This window comes from Micromys minutus (assembly GCF_963924665.1).
Source record: "Micromys minutus genome assembly, chromosome: 22".
Taxonomy (NCBI): Eukaryota; Metazoa; Chordata; class Mammalia; order Rodentia; family Muridae; genus Micromys; species Micromys minutus.
Genome location: NC_137957.1, coordinates 27,099,056 through 27,115,161, shown reverse-complemented (window position 1 = coordinate 27,115,161; position 16,106 = coordinate 27,099,056).

The window sequence follows — 16,106 nt, the reverse complement described above, 5'->3', positions numbered from 1 at the left end:
CAGTCTGCATTTTCAAAACAACAACAACAATAACAATATACAAAAAAAGCAGTGAGAGTCCATACTGTGCTCTATTTTTGCAGTTTTTCTAGTCTACACAAATACTTGTCAATTTCTATATGTTACTGCAGTGCTTGCAAATAGTTTGTTTCTAATGAAACAGGAATATTTTATTGGATAGATATACTTTATCCATTCATCTGTTGATACATGAGCTACTCTCAGTGTTTGGCCATAAAAACTACAGCTATTTTTTCTTTTAAGCATTTGTGTCTAAGTCTTGTATGGTTCAGTGCTTTAATTTTCTTTTGGTAAATTTGAAGGTATCAAATGGTTGGGTCATGTGGTAGAAGGGTTTGTAATGTTTTAGGAACTTCAACATATGTGAAATGATTAGATACTGTGAGAATGTCTTCTCCCGGAGATGACAAAGGAACCTGTAAAGTCAAGTTAGAAAAACGATGATGCCTTTCCAAGTTCAGTGACACCACCATCATATCCTGGGCATGGATGTCCACTCTCAGAGTGGACCTTCTCATTCTTAGTGGATGCACTTGATCTTAACTATCTCTATTTTATTTCTTATGCCAAGATAACGACTGTGATGGATTTTTAAATAAATATTGATAACTTATAAACCGGACCAATCCTGTAAGTTTATCAGTTTCAGTTATGTGTCAACTTCAGCTAATGTACTAAGGCGCACTTTATAATAGCATTAGCAAGCTGAGTGCTCGTCAGATGTCAGCACATCTGTTACAAGGAGCCTCAGTGCTTTTCTTGCAGGGACTGGCCTCTCTTGAGGTACTGTTATATTGGCTCTCTCTATTATGAGGCTTTGGAATCCTCCAGATTAAACTAGAATATTTGTCTTCAATTAAATGGGTCCTTTAAAACCACACGGACACTGTACCTGTATCCACTTAAACCTGAATAAAACCCAGTAGAGAATCTTTATTAGAATAATGATAGACATGTATATTTCAGGCCTTGCAATACTCTTAAATGTTCAGGTACGTAGCCAATAAAAGAAGGAAACTCATATTCAAGAGCATTCAAATTCAAGTAGAAGCAATGAACCAGATTCCTAGACTGTAGTAGTTCTCAGTTACAAGGTGTTCTGTCAGTTTCCTGAAGAGCTACATAATATATCTTTTGTAAATATGTATACAATGATAGTTGGCATTTGTTTGCTATTTTAGGTGTAAATTGGGAGCCTGCATGAAGGCTATATCATCCATAAATTTTAGGGAATCTCCTAGTGTTTCTTTTAAATATAATCGATTTAAACAAAAGGATTCAGTAGATTGTAATTTAAGCATAAGATCCTTATCTGTTCCTGTCTTAGGGTTGAATACTCTTAACAGACACCATGACCAAGGCAAGTCTTATAAATGACAATAATTAATTGGGGCTAACTTACAGGTTCAGAGGTTCAGTTCATTATCATCAAGGTGGATTGATGGTGGCAGCATTCAGGCAGGCATGGTACAGGAGGAACTGAGATTTCTATATCTCCATCTGAAGAAAACCAGGAACAGACTGAGCATCCTCAGGCAGCTAAGAGAAAGATCTCCAAGCCCACCCCAACAGTGACACACTTCCTCCAAGCCTAGGTTGAGCAGGGTTTGAGCTATTCTAACCCTCTAAGGCTGTTAGTACAAGATAAATGCCCATTACTTGCCTATCTACTCTTGCCTTGGCTCACTCTAGTGTGTCCCCATGTGTGCTCTCTCCTTATGACTTTGTGGTGAATCTTCCACAGGTTCCTTCTCCTAATTCCCTCCCTGAGACCCTGGCTGGGATTGGAAGTTCAGCCTTCCTATTTCCTCTGCTCAGGTAATTGGCTGGTCAGCTCTTTATTGACCAATCAAAAGATGATGTAAAAGAATGTTTGCAAATCATTGAGACAGGTGATGTCTCATAAAAGTAACAATTCTAAAGTACAGCCTGTACTCAACTCTGCCTGTACAGAAACAGCATTTGAATAAGGATAATCTTTACATAGTATAAAAAACATCACTCCAACAAATTCTAAGTATGTTTTGATATTGTTTCATCTGAACATTATGTGAGGGGCTGGCTCATATTATATGGAGTTGGTACATTGTTATTATTACTTGATTTAGATAGAACATAAGAAACTACATATTTTTTTTCAAAATTAGCTGAGTAGGCATATAAAAATCTAGAAAAAGCCACACTGCTGTCTAAAGCTAGAGTAATTACCTGAATCACTATACACATGATGATATTTTCTGCTTGGCAAAGAATAGACCACATCACTAAAAGAGGATGAAAATACTATAAAGACTGACTGGTAATTGAAAGAAAAACAAATAATGACGCCCTTTAAACAAATAGTCATCTCGGGAACTTTTTGAGATGGCACTTCCTAAGTCTCCTCATGGATACACAGGTGGAAGAAGCCTTCTCTTGTTTTTTTGATTCAAAACCTTCCAACTGAGTGTTTCCTTTGTTTAAGAAGGGGATAATGGCACATTGTGAGGAATAATCCAGCAGAAGTTTTCTATTGCCTCTTATAGCATATTCTTTCAGAAAAGAAAAAAAAAGTCTACATATCACGTTTGCATAAGATGGCTACAGCCAAACTGTTTGAAACTTCTGTTAATACAGTGTTTGCAGCAGGGCTTGGTGACCTGGGCTGGCTACTTGGGTAGCTGAGGCAGCAAGATTTCAAACTGAAGGCCCATCCATGCTATAGAATGAGTTGTATCATCTGTTAAATGTCTTTGTTTAGCATTGTTCAAATCTGACTCCTGAAACTGGATTTCCTCTTTATAATGAAAATACCTTGAACAATAATGAAAGCTGAGTGCACTCAAGTCAGATCTTAAAGATATGCATTTGATGAATTTTACTCGTAAAGCTAGCAGTATCATCTTCTTTTGTTGTATTCACTGAAAGTGAGGTCGTCCAGACAGCTCCATTCTACTGTGTTCAGTCCTTGCAGGAGGCTGAATTAATAGCCCTGACTCAAACCTGTACTGGTGCAAAAGATAAAAGATGAAAGAGTGGGTAGATGTTCTGTTAAGAACTGCTCATGATTTTGATACATTATGAAAACTGAAAGGATTTAAGACTCCTTCACAGTTTTTGATTACCAGGAGGAAAAGATCAATAGTCAGAAGCAATTAAACACTCAGTTTCTGAAGACAGAAGTAATCTTTGAGGTAAAAGAGTAAATGGAAAAGTGGGAACAGGGCGATGGAGGGATGATGGGGGGGGCAACATTGAGGATGAGGACTAGAAAGTATGCCTGGAAATGTCACATGGAAACCCTTTGCTTGAAAGGTAATTCAAAACTAAAAATTTTAAAAGGACATGTGTAGACCAAACTTCAAGGTCAATGTCTTGTGATATTATATGTAGAATGAATATCACTGCTATCTACAAAATTAATGAGTTGTTTCCAAATTAATATGTAAAAATACCAACTTTCAGAAAGGCAGGAGGCCTGGTGTAAGCAGGATATTTGACTCATGTCAATAAGACTTCTGTAGATAAAATTGACCACCACAGGGATAGGCTTTGGGTGCCATTATTTTGAGTCAGATCAAATTATTTTCGTTGTTCAGTGTATGAAACTGAGGAATTTTCATGAATTGGTGGTGGTGAAAACTAATGTAAGCCAGGGAACTGTGTAAGCTTGAGACTCTTCTTGTGCAAGATCTCAAATAGACTTTGCATAAATAAGGCCAAAGCAACATCTTAGCAACCTTAATCTCTACTTGCTTTAGGTTATGTACATATCCTCGTCTACTAATATTCATGGAAGCCTGAGACTCTTCCTGTGCACGTACACTCCTTGCGAAACAATACACCTTGCAACCTTTTGGAAACCCGAGACCCTATCAGCTTTACACTGCCTATGTACCTGTTTTAAATAATAGAAATAAATAACTACCTCTCAGAAAACCCCTGATAATGATCTTTTTCTACTCAAGCATGTCTAAGTCACTATTCTCATGACCAAGACAAAAAAAAAAAAAAAGCACTTAATTGGGGGCTTGCAGTTTCTGCGGGCTAGCGCATTATCATCATGACAAGGAATATGGCAGCATGCAGACCAGCATGGTGCTAGAGAAGTAGCTAAGAGCTTTGTATCCTGGTTCGATCCAAAGACAGAGAGGCATTAGGTCTGGCCTGAGCATTGAAACCTCAAAGCCTACCCTTAGTGGCACACCTCCTCTAACAAGGCCATATCTATTTCAACAAGGCCATATCTTTTAATCCTTCTGTGACAACATAAATTTTCATAAAGTGGGAACTAAGCATGAAAATATATGAGCCTATTAGGGGCATTCTTTCATACCATCACTAAAGATGTTAGGAGACACATAAAAAACAAAGGCATGTACCCAGTGTGATGGCTTGTATATGCTTGGCCCAGGAAGAAGCACTATTAGGAGGTGTGGCCTTGTTGGAGTAGGTTTGTCCCTTTGGGCATGGGCTAAAGACTCTCATCCTAACAGCCTGGAGGTCAGTCTTCTGCTAGCAGCCTTCAGATGAATATGTAGAACTCTCAGATCTTCCTTCACTTTGCCTGCCTGGATGCTACTGTACTCACACCTTTGATAATGGACTGAACCTCTGAACCTGTAAGCCAGCCCCAATGAAATGTTGTTCTTTAGAAGACTTTTCTTGGTCATGCTTAATTTTATAAGGGTTGCCATGGTCAAGGTGTCTCTTCACAGCAATAGCATCCTAACTAAGACACTATATTTACAGGAAATTTTATAATTTTGTATACTTTATTAACAGCATAATATAGAAACAAATTTGAAAATCAGTATCTTGAATCAGAGAACAGAGGCTGACACTTTATGGCAATACTTGGCTAGTCATTTAAAAATATTGTATGACACAAATAATATGGTTGACATTAATACATTTCCCACAGGGTATATATTATTCCAATAGCTAAAAATCCTCCTCTAAAGTCTTCACTTTCATAAGAATGGTTATACATCAGTGGCTTAGGAAGTGGAGCATCCACATGAATCATGTGTGGAAATCCTTCTGGTCAAACAGAACTTTTAGAATATAGACTGTTCTAGAAATCTATCCAGTATAAAAGTGAGAATTGATCTTGGTTCTTGATTGGAATTATTTATTTGTTTATCTGTTGCAGTGTTTGGCTGTCTCAACCATGACTAAAGGTTCTGAAACATGACTGAGAATTTATATGGAGTGCAAAAGGGATCTAAGCTCTTGAATGGTTATTACCTTGCATGTCTACAATTTGACCACTCAGGCTTCTGACATTGGAGTTGTGATTATGAAATTGCTCACCCCTTTAACATTATTAAGGTCTCCGAGAACAAGTTTAAGTCCTCTGTCTTGAGGGCATGTTGCAGATGACAAATACGTGAAACTTCTGCGAAACTAGGACACACCACTTTCAGTGCCAGACACAGAAATGATCAATGCTACTCTCAGGACTTCCTAAAAATGTCTCAACTCACTGCATGCCTGCTCAAATATCCCCCTTACGAATCATGAGAGCAGGATTTGAAACATGATTGAGACTTTAAGAGTGGAAATAAGTGATGGAAAATTCCTGCTTAGTCTCCGCTCAAGGTCACACAACAGTTTAGTTTCTGAGTTAGAAACAGCAACTGTTTCCTAACATTCATCTCAAGCTGCTGGGGGACAGATCTCTAGAAATTGCATCTGGGAAATTTCAATCAAGGCAGATCTATTTAAGCCCTTGAAAAGCTTTGCTTGCTCTGTAATTCCATATCTCAAGCTGGTTATTATATAGTAATTCACAGCAGGGGGTTGGACGGTCCATGGTACCGTGGCGTTTGCCACCCCGTTAGAACAAACAGGACACACACTCACATCAGTTAATATTTTCATATTGAGTCATCTGCATAACCAGTTTGATCTTCTCCCTAAAAGGCAAAATTATTTTTTTTACCTAGCAACATTATAAGCCATAATTTTAATATGTTTTATTAAATTGTATTTAGTTTTAGGATCTTAATGATCATCACTCTGTATTATAACCCACCTTCAAGATGCGTGGAAAAAGAGAGGGTGGGGGAAACTTTTATGTTCACGGTGATTATTTACATGGAAACAATTCATTTTAACTGCCTACTAGCAGTGTGATTTTTGTCTAATTACCTACTTTATCTTTGCCCCATTTGTTTGTCTATGGCATGAAGGAAGTGGCTCATAACGTATTTCTAAATTGTTTGGATGAATGTGATGTGGTCAGAATCCAGAACATTTGGAATTTTAGTAAATGGCTGCAAACTCTTCTTGTTTTATAATAAATTATTATAGTAGTTGGAGAGCGAAGGAGGGCATTGGTCAGTTCAGCATATCTGTCATGAGGGAATAAAATGAAACCAAGTGGGATTCTCAAAACTATTGGATGGAGACTGTAGATCTGGGATAAAATGAACATCACAGAGTAACTTAAATGAGAAATGGAATATACAAAGTTCCTAGAAGAGTAACTGGGTCTTATATGCTGTTCATACTATATAACATTGTACATCTATTCTTTTAAAGATGGTGCTCTTGATTTTAACCATTTTGTTTACAAGGATATAACGTAAATTAGCTCTTGTATTCCAAGTATGTCTTGGATGAATTTGCATGGCTTATTGACAAAAATCTGTGTCATAAAGAAAAGACTAAGTGTCAAAATCATAATAAAGGTACCAAGAGAAAGAAATCACAGGTATAGTAAACTGAACTGTGTGGATGGATTATTTTGCTTAATAGAATGATCTATAGATCTGTTCCTTTCTGTGAAGTACAGAAATGATGTGGGGATATTGGAAATTTAATTTAATATATCACTATTTTTTTTGAGACAGGGTTCTCTTGTAACAACACTGGCTGTCCTGGAACCCACTTTGTAGACCAGTCTGGCCTCCAGCTCACAAAAATCTGCTTGCCTTTGCCTTCCAAGTAGATATCATTTTTGTTTTTTAATCAAATATTGTCAGCATGTATTCCTTCCCAGCATAGAAAAAAGAAAGAAAAAAGAGAAGGAGAAGGAAAGAGACCCTATTGGAAGGAACAAAAAAGGTATGGTATGTGTTCTTTTCCTTTGTTTTCTTCTACCATTTACACACACACACACACACACACACACACACACACACACACACATACACACACACACACACACACACACACACACACACACACACACATGTACACTTTTGTTGGCCTCACATTCCAAAGCCCTGCTTCACAAGATAAAACCTATACCTGGTATGATTATCAGCCCAAGAATCTATAGCTGGACAGGTTACAGGCCTTAGGGAGAACGTACTACTATTCTTCTGTTAAATGGACTCAAGACTGAACTGACTTCTAGTGATTTATCATTATAAAAATAAATCAATGCATCTTTCAGCTCATCAAAAACAAAAACAAAAAAGCTTTATGCTTTCAGTAAATACAGGGTGATTAATACAGGGACATACAATTGGTCAAGGTGTGGAGAATAAGAGGTTACATAATGCTAAGCCCTAAATTGAATAAACATAATGAGCTAATTTTCCCTAAGACTCAGGGTTCATTGTCAATCATTGTAGTGGGGTGAACAGAGTGTAAGAGCCAGAGGTGATAGATGACCACAGGGAGACACTGTATTCTGGACATAGCCACACAACTACATAGAACATACAGCAGTGTGACAGCAAGCACAACAGCAAGCTAGACCACACCCTAGCAAGGGGATCACAGAGGCACATGAAATCCCAACGCTATCCATGGAGTTTGCTATTGGTTGGTTTTAGCTGCTCCAAGGAGAAACCGTCTAGAGTGTAACCCTGGGTAAGGCAAGTACACTCCAGTGGAAGACCATCTACTGAAGAACATTTGGGCAATACAGATTCATTTTGAAGGGTTATAACCAAAAAAAGCAAACACAGGACACAAATTTGGGTGAGTAGGGAAGAGAAGTGGTTATAGAAGAGTTGAGAATTGGATGGCAATAATCAGAACATGTATAAAAACCTGAAACAGTTGATACTTTTTTAAACAGACAAATTAAATATGTATACATTGTATTTAAAAAGAATCTAACAATATATGCATTCCCTAAATTGTACTGAAGGGTATAATTTCTAGGTCATAATATACATTGATATTTTAACATACACTTAGGGTTTCTAAAATGAGATGAAGACATAAAATTGCATTCTATCAATTCACAGCAGGAGGCTGGTTAAATTGCACTTGGATGCTTACAGCTCCTTCCTCCTAATTCTCTTCGTGGTGGTTTAACTGGATTGCTACATATTAAAATTCACAGCTTTTGGCTTGTGTTGCATTAGTGCATCTTCTCAAGCTGAGCATTCATTGGAAAAGCAAGACTAATAGAGACATAAATGGCTATGATATCCCTGTTTGAGCTTTTCCTGTAAAGAGAGAGTAACCTCATACTATGCTACAGGATCCCCTTTGAAACTTTGTTCCTTCTATTACTCTGACTTCATCCCTTGTTGCCTTTGTGTTAATAATCTGTGTTACACTAACATTCATTTGACATGAACCTCTGATGCTGTACTGGGCAGGAACCTCCCATTCTTTCTCTTTCTTCTTGCTATATTGCCAATCTTGTTCCAAGCTCAAAGGATCCTCTTATTTAGGACCCCAACTTCTGGAATGGCAGATAAATGCTAACATGTGATAGTACCTGATGCTCAAATCTAGCAGAGCAAGGACAAATCTCTTTTTACAATTCTTCTTGGAATTCTCTTTAAATTTTAGCTATATGCTCTCTCATCAAAATTATCATAAGAATCTAAATTCACTGACCTTCTAAGAAATAGCATTTCTTTGTTTTAAATATTTTAATTATTTAATGTGTAACAGTGAGATAAAGGGGACGTTTGCATGCCATCACATGCATAAAAAGGTTAGAGGACAACTTTTAGGAATATATTCTTTTCTTCTACTATGTAGGTCCTGAGGAATCTAATTCAAGTTGTTAGGCTTGGTGGCAAGTGCGTTGACCTGCTGAGCCATCTAAACAGCCCTCCGAAGTGACGTTGCCTGTCAGTTGTAGAAATGGCATCTTGGAAGTAATTTAATAGTTATGAGTTTAGTTTAATCTACAGATATCACGTGTAATGGTTCTGTATATGAAATGAATCATTATTTCTTAATGGTGAGCTCTAGACACTTAAGACAAACAAACAGCGAACAACAGCAATAACTTTCCTTTATCCCGCTGGTATTTGTCAGCTATCTCTTATAAAAGCAGTACAATAAATAGTAAGAAGACTGAGCAAATGCTTCTTCTTCTTAGTTCCGAGAGGAGAATAAGATCATCTGAAGAAGGATTTACTTGTAAAAAATGTAGTCTGTGAAACCATGTAAGAAATAGATTAGTAAGAACAGGGAAGGCATCCTTATAACTCTACAGTGTTAAATTAAACAAAATGAACTCAAAAAGACAAATCATTCTCTCTCCCCCTCTCTCTCTCCCTCCCCCCTCCTTCTCTCTCCCCCCCCTCTCACACACACACACCTCTCTCTCTCCCCCCTGCCTCTCCCTCCCTCCCTCTCTCTCTCTCTCTCTCTCTCTCTCTCTCTCTCTCTCTCTCTCTCACACACACACACACACACACACACACACTCACACGCACACACATTGGGAAAGTGGAGTGGAGACTATAAGAAGAAGGGGTACTTCTTGAAGGAGGAGAGGGGTAAATACAGGATGACTATGAGCAAAGCATGGAATGTACATGTCTGAAATATTATAAAAACTGAATCTCAAGGAAGGCAGTGCTTTAAAAAGTCAACCAAACATCAATCATTAAAAAAAATAGCAATACTATCTAGCCCATAACTCACATTAAATATGCCTCATTCATATGCTGGTGACTCTGTTAAATTAATTAATTCTTCTCATTCTGCTTTTGTGAAATCTGCTTTTGAGCCAAAATGGTCCCCAGGACTTGACAATTAAGTCCTCTGATACAATGTGAAAGTTGCCTGAGAATTGTCTGCTTCAACTCCAAAGCCGGAAACTGTGAAACTCTTCCTAGAACGACTCTGCTACAATGTCCCGCGCAACCTTCAGAACGAAATAGAATCCTTCTGAGGTAAACTTTATTGCTCTGGGAAACCAGTACTTGCTTCACGTGACGAAAAGACGAAGAAGGCGGAGAAAACCAAAAGACGAACACGATGAACAAGACGGACGAGCCCACGAACCAGACCACGAACGGAAACACACGAGAGCGGGACCAACGAGCGGGGAAGAGAGGGGAAGAGAGGGGAAGAAGAGAGAGGGAGCTATCCAGCCCGTCCCTTATAAAGGGATCAGTCCTTGCCTTGGACGCGGAGCCCCCTGATTGGTTGAAACTCACCAGGCGCTATGAAGAGGCGGAACTCATGAAGCGGAAAAGTTACCCAGCCTGTGCGCACATGGCTTGTTTACTGCTAACTCCAGCCGGATATCAGCGCCATCTTGTAATGGCGAATGCGTGGGAATGTGTGGGCGGCGCCCCACACTACAATGCTTTGAATGAATCTGAGGCTGACTCAGTCTTATTTTTTGCATGTATTTATATAGCACTACTTTTGAGAAAACATGCAAAAGTTATTATTACCTTCCTTAAAGACCAAGTGTCAGTATTCTGTTCATCAGAGCAACTGAATATTAGACTTTTTGAATCCGGGCAAAATTTTGTGTAACACTTCAAGCTGGCCTGGAACTTCCTGTGTGGGTAAGAAAGTTAAATTTTTTTTATTCCCTCTCCTCTCCCTATGTGGGCTGGCATTGCAGGCATGTGACAATATACCTAGTTTATGAGATCCTGGGGATCAAATCCAGAGTTGCCAACTGAGCCACATCCCTACACTCATGATCATTTTGGTACATTTTATTTTTAAATCAAAACTATTATTCACCAGTCAGATAACAAAATCACCTAATCCAAGCCCCTCTGTATGTCTGTCTGTCGTTTCTTCACTCCCCAGTCAGTTACGCACTAAAGCTGTGCAGATCTCCACAGTGACCCTTTGACCGGCTCTTCCTTTCTGCCGGTGACTTCGAGCAGGAAACCGTTAAGCAGTTCCTTTATTGAAAACTGATATCCGCAGTGTTTTGGATACATTGTAACCATTCTGAGGACGCTCCAGCCGCTCAAGAGTTCTTCTGGACTTGTGCTGGCCTTGGAAAATAGCACTCAATGCAAAATAATCCTTACACCGTGCAAACTCCTTTGCCTTGCTTGCAAAGACAGTGCATCCCCATTTGCCTCGGAGTGTTGAAAGTGATGTAAGTAATCCCTCGGAGGTATGCAGATCGGTCGTGATAGGTGGAATACCTTTGCCGCACGTTCTATCTGAATGTTTGACTGACTTTTTGAGCCACCTACTCTCCCCATATTACTCCCTCGTGCTGCACCTATGGAACAACAAACTTTTTCCCGATAGTCTTTGCTTTTTCATCTTCATCATTAGCAGAGCTAGCTGAGCGGGGAACCCCGAGAGAGGATGGCAGAGGCAGCTGCGGTGCAGTGCCAGATGGGAAGTAGCGACTGCAACAGTAGCAGAGTTCTGGAAAGCTACACTGACAAAGCAGATGGGGAAATGCAGCAGGAGGAGGGAGTGGGTGGTGGGCCAAGTCTGAAGGGTGAAAAGCTGTAAAGAGCCAGAGAAGAGAAAGTACAGGCATTGGTCAGTAGACGAGGCCGAAGAATTGTCCATTTTTTAGGCCTCGGGGCATTGGATGCTCTAAACCAGTTGTTCTCAACCTGTGGGTCGCGACCCCCAGGGAGTTATTCAAATGAGTCTTTCCTAGGGATCATCTAAGAAAACACAGACATTTACATTATGACTTACAGCAGTAGCAAAATTGCAGTTATGAAGTAGCATCATAACATAAAGTATTAAAGGGCTACAGCATTAGGAAAGACGAGAACCTCTGCCCTAAATTAGATGCTACAGTGTCCACTCCAGAGTTAGAAGACTTACAGGGGTAAGCTGTTGAAGTCTGTTTCTAAGAGTGGAAACACTAGTAGCTCAAACACTGGAACACGGTGTGGAGCTGCTACTGCCTAAAGCGAAGGTTTAGAAGCTGCTAAGGATATGGCTGCTAAGGTTAAAGCACAGTGGTAAAAGTAGGCTTCCAATAGGGCAGCCAACAGCTTCCACTCTGCCTTCTAAAAGTCTGAGCAATAGATTCTGGCTCTCGAGATCTGCAATGGTGAAGCTCTATAGTCTATTAATCTGTCTTCTGTCCAGCACTTGGAGAGTTTCTCCTTGTCCATTTGGGTAGATTCAAAGGCCCACAGATTGGTAACAAGAAGTTGCACATTATCACGAATGAGTAGGAAAATAAAGGAAATTAAAGCTCACACTTCTTTGAATAATGAAAATCCAAAATGTTCTCTCTGGACAGCTGCTGAAGATGTGAAGAAATTAGAATCCTCTGTTAAGAGCTTTAGAGTCTGTACCTTACTTGTTGATGGTGACTTCACGTTTCAATCTTATGGGTATTGATAAAATGTACATGACTCTTTATTCAGACACAAAAGGTATTCCTTCAATGATTGCTGCTTTTGTACCAGTTCCGTGAATTCTGATTCTTAGGGGTGATAGTAAAACCAAGGGCCCAGTGGGTGTAGCGTACGGAGCAGATCCCTGCCAGTTTGTAGAGTCTGAGGGTTTTGTACTCTGGTGTAGGGAGGTCGAACCCAGGTCTTTCCACAGTCCAGGCATGATCTCTACCACTGAGTTAGACATCTACCCTAAATCCAAATTCTTTCTAAGGGACTCTAAGTAAATATGCCTGCCATTACCTCATCTCAGAGAGAGAGAGAGAGAGAGAGAGAGAGAGAGAGAGAGAGAGAGAGAGAGAGACAGAGACAGACAGAGACAGAGAGACAGACAGAGACAGAGACAGAGACAGACAGAGACAGACAGAGACAGAGAGACAGACAGAGACAGAGAGACAGGCAGAGACAGAGAGAGAGAGAGAGAGAGAGAGAGAGAGAGAGAGAGAGAGAGAGAGAGAGAGAGAGAGATGCTATTATACTACACAGGAAACAAAACTGCTCTTCGTGAGACCGGAAAGTTCTGTGACTGGGGCAGTTAGTCCAGAGCAAGTCAAGTCAGGGCGTGTCCATACCTGAAACTTTCATCCTGAGTCCGGCAGCAGTAGAAGCGTTTTCCTCGTAGCTCTGGGCCTGCATGTCTCAGCTCACATTCTGAAACCCTTGAGACAGGTACGTAGCCTGGTGGCCAGGTTCAGCTTCCTCTCCTCCTTCAAGGACATGTCCAGCAGGCACCCGGAGTTTCTCTTCATGCAAAAAAAAAAAAAAAAAAAAAAAAAAAAAAATCATTTCCAGAATCTCAGCACACGCCAGTGATGTGCATTCCCCCAAGCCCCTCCCCACTCCCCTAGGTTTATATGGCCCCCGTTACCCCAATAAAGAGAACTGCTTCACTGAAAACTGTCTCGGGAAGAAGGCTGATACTCTGCCACTCACCACTGACCAAGGTTCTGTGAATCCACCCGTCCAGATGAGCTCAATTCTTTCCAGCCTGGCCCAGTGAACCACGGTGCCTGGACACCCTGGCAGGCAGAAGGCCATGCAACTCTTGGCTTCTTCAAAACTGTTTATTGCTCATAAACAACAACAATAGTCTGAAACAAAGGAGCAGTTGATTCTGCTTGTAAAATGTCTGGAAACATTAAAGACACAGCAGAAACCTTCTCCTAGCCCCCATCCACCCCACCAGTGAGAAGAGAAAAGTTATAGCTACTTTGGAAAATGGTGACAGTTTCTTAAAAGGTGTAGCTCATACTTTTTGATACAATGAAGCAAGTCCATACAATGTTGATACAATCACACAAATTTATGAAGTAAGGAAATAAATATCTACACATCCATTTGCCTAAATGGAAAAAGTCCAAATGCTTTTTGACTAGAGACTAAACAAACTGTGGAATATATTGTGCTAAGAAAAGGAAACATGAAGTAAGAGACTGTCCTTGATCTAGAAAAATGAAAACTCTAGATAGAAGAATATCAGTGGCTATTTCAGACTGGCTTAGGGGCTGGGATAGATTATAAATGAGTCTAGGGAGATTTGGGGAGTGACTGTGAATGAATTATTCTTGAGTTTGTCAGAGTTCCTCTGGTGGTTTGAAAGGAAATGGCCCCATAGACACATAGGGAGTGGCATTATTGGAGGTGTGGCATTGTTGGGAGAAGTGTGTCACTGGGGATGGGGCTTAGAGATTTCAAATGCTCAAGCCAGTCTCAGTGTCTCTCTCTTCTTTCTGTCTGCCGACTCAGACGATTCAGATGTAGAACTCTCAGCTCCTTCTCCCACACCATGCCCGCCTGGATGCTGCCATGACTCCTACCATGGTGACAATGGACTAAGCCTCTGATGCTGTAAGCCAGCCCCAGTCAAACGTTTTCTCTTATAAGAGTTGTCATTGTCATTGTGTCTCTTTACAGCAATAGGAATCCAAACAAGGACTGTTCTCTGAAGCATCAGAACTGATAGAATGTATGCATGTATGCATATATATATATATATATATATATATATATATATATACATATATATGTAGGTATCTATATGTGTACATGCATGTATATGTATATATGTATAAATACACACACAGGTATATAAAAGGATTTATTTGTTTAGCTTACAGAATGTGGTCTGTGTAGTCCAACAGTGGCTGTGTCAGCCCGCCGGAGAGGGCAAAAATCCAGTGCTTGTTCAGTCCACGTGGCTGGATGATGTCTCTGCAGTCCCAATCTTGTATGGAGGTCCTGGAGGAATCCTTGAGAGTTACTCATTTTAAGGAGACTTTGGAACCCAGAAGACATCAGTTCTAATATGCCACAGCAACAGAGTAGACAGACTTCCCAGGAAGAGTGAAGGCAATCAGGCAAAAGAAAGTTTCCTTCTCCACGGTATTTTATCTGTGACGCCACTAGGAGGGCGGTGCTGAGGTTCAAGGAGGGCCCTCTGGCTTCAGATAATCTGACCAAAAAAGAAAAAAAAAATTTTTTTCCAAGTAGAGTGCACATCAAGATGTGATGTAGTCAATATCAGATACGTTCAAGTCGTTCAGTCACGATGGTTATTTGTGCAACAGCATGAGATCACTGAAACTCACTGAATGAAATATTTCAATGGGAAGATCCATATACATTCAACTCAATGGAATCATTTTAATAGAGTGTGAAATGGGAAAAAATACAGCAATGAGCACACAGCACCACGGTGGAAAAACCTTCGTTTCCTCCTACGAATTATTATGGTCTTCCTCCTCAGAGTTGGCTGGCTGAGGCACCAAGCAGATTCTGGGCACTTCTCCAACACAGGTTTAAGGCATGCTAATGATTCTAAATCCCCACTTTACTGCAGAATCATCCAGAGTGCCATCTAAAAATAGTAGCTTAGAAGAAGCTCACCCAGCTCCAAGATGGGGAAAGTGCAGTCAAAGCAGGGTGTGTCGTTTGTTCCCTAGTTGATCCTAGCATGGAGCCAAGCAAGGGTGAAGAAAGAAGAAAGCAAACACTGCACCTTTTTGTTTGTTTTGTTTTGTTTCTGAAATAATTTGGGAAGCTATTTTGGAAATCCATCAGTATCACCAGCACCTGCGATCACAGCCAACCTTAAGGAATCACAACCTTGGAGAGATGCTTACAATGGATAATCTGCAATCCTACAGCTCAAGGCAGGAGGGTTAGAAGACAGAATCCACAAGCCACTGGAGTTGTGCCATGTAAGGAGGAGCTAAAGGGCTCTATTGTCATGCCTCCCTACAGGGAGATTACGGATATACATTGCAGGGTGATTAATTTTATTTCCCTTGGAGGTAAGACAAGGAATTAAGAAGCAGTCTACAAAATTAAACCACACATCCTTAAATATGTGGTGTATGAGTGTTTCCTATTGATTTTGCAAACTAAGCCATGGTGTCATTAACATATTAATACTTTCTTAACTGAAATACTTAAAACATTGCCAAGCATTGAAGATTTATAAGTAAAAGTAAAGCTGCAAGTTACTTCTACCCTACCCATTCTTGCCTCCTTGTTGGTTAATATAAAGGA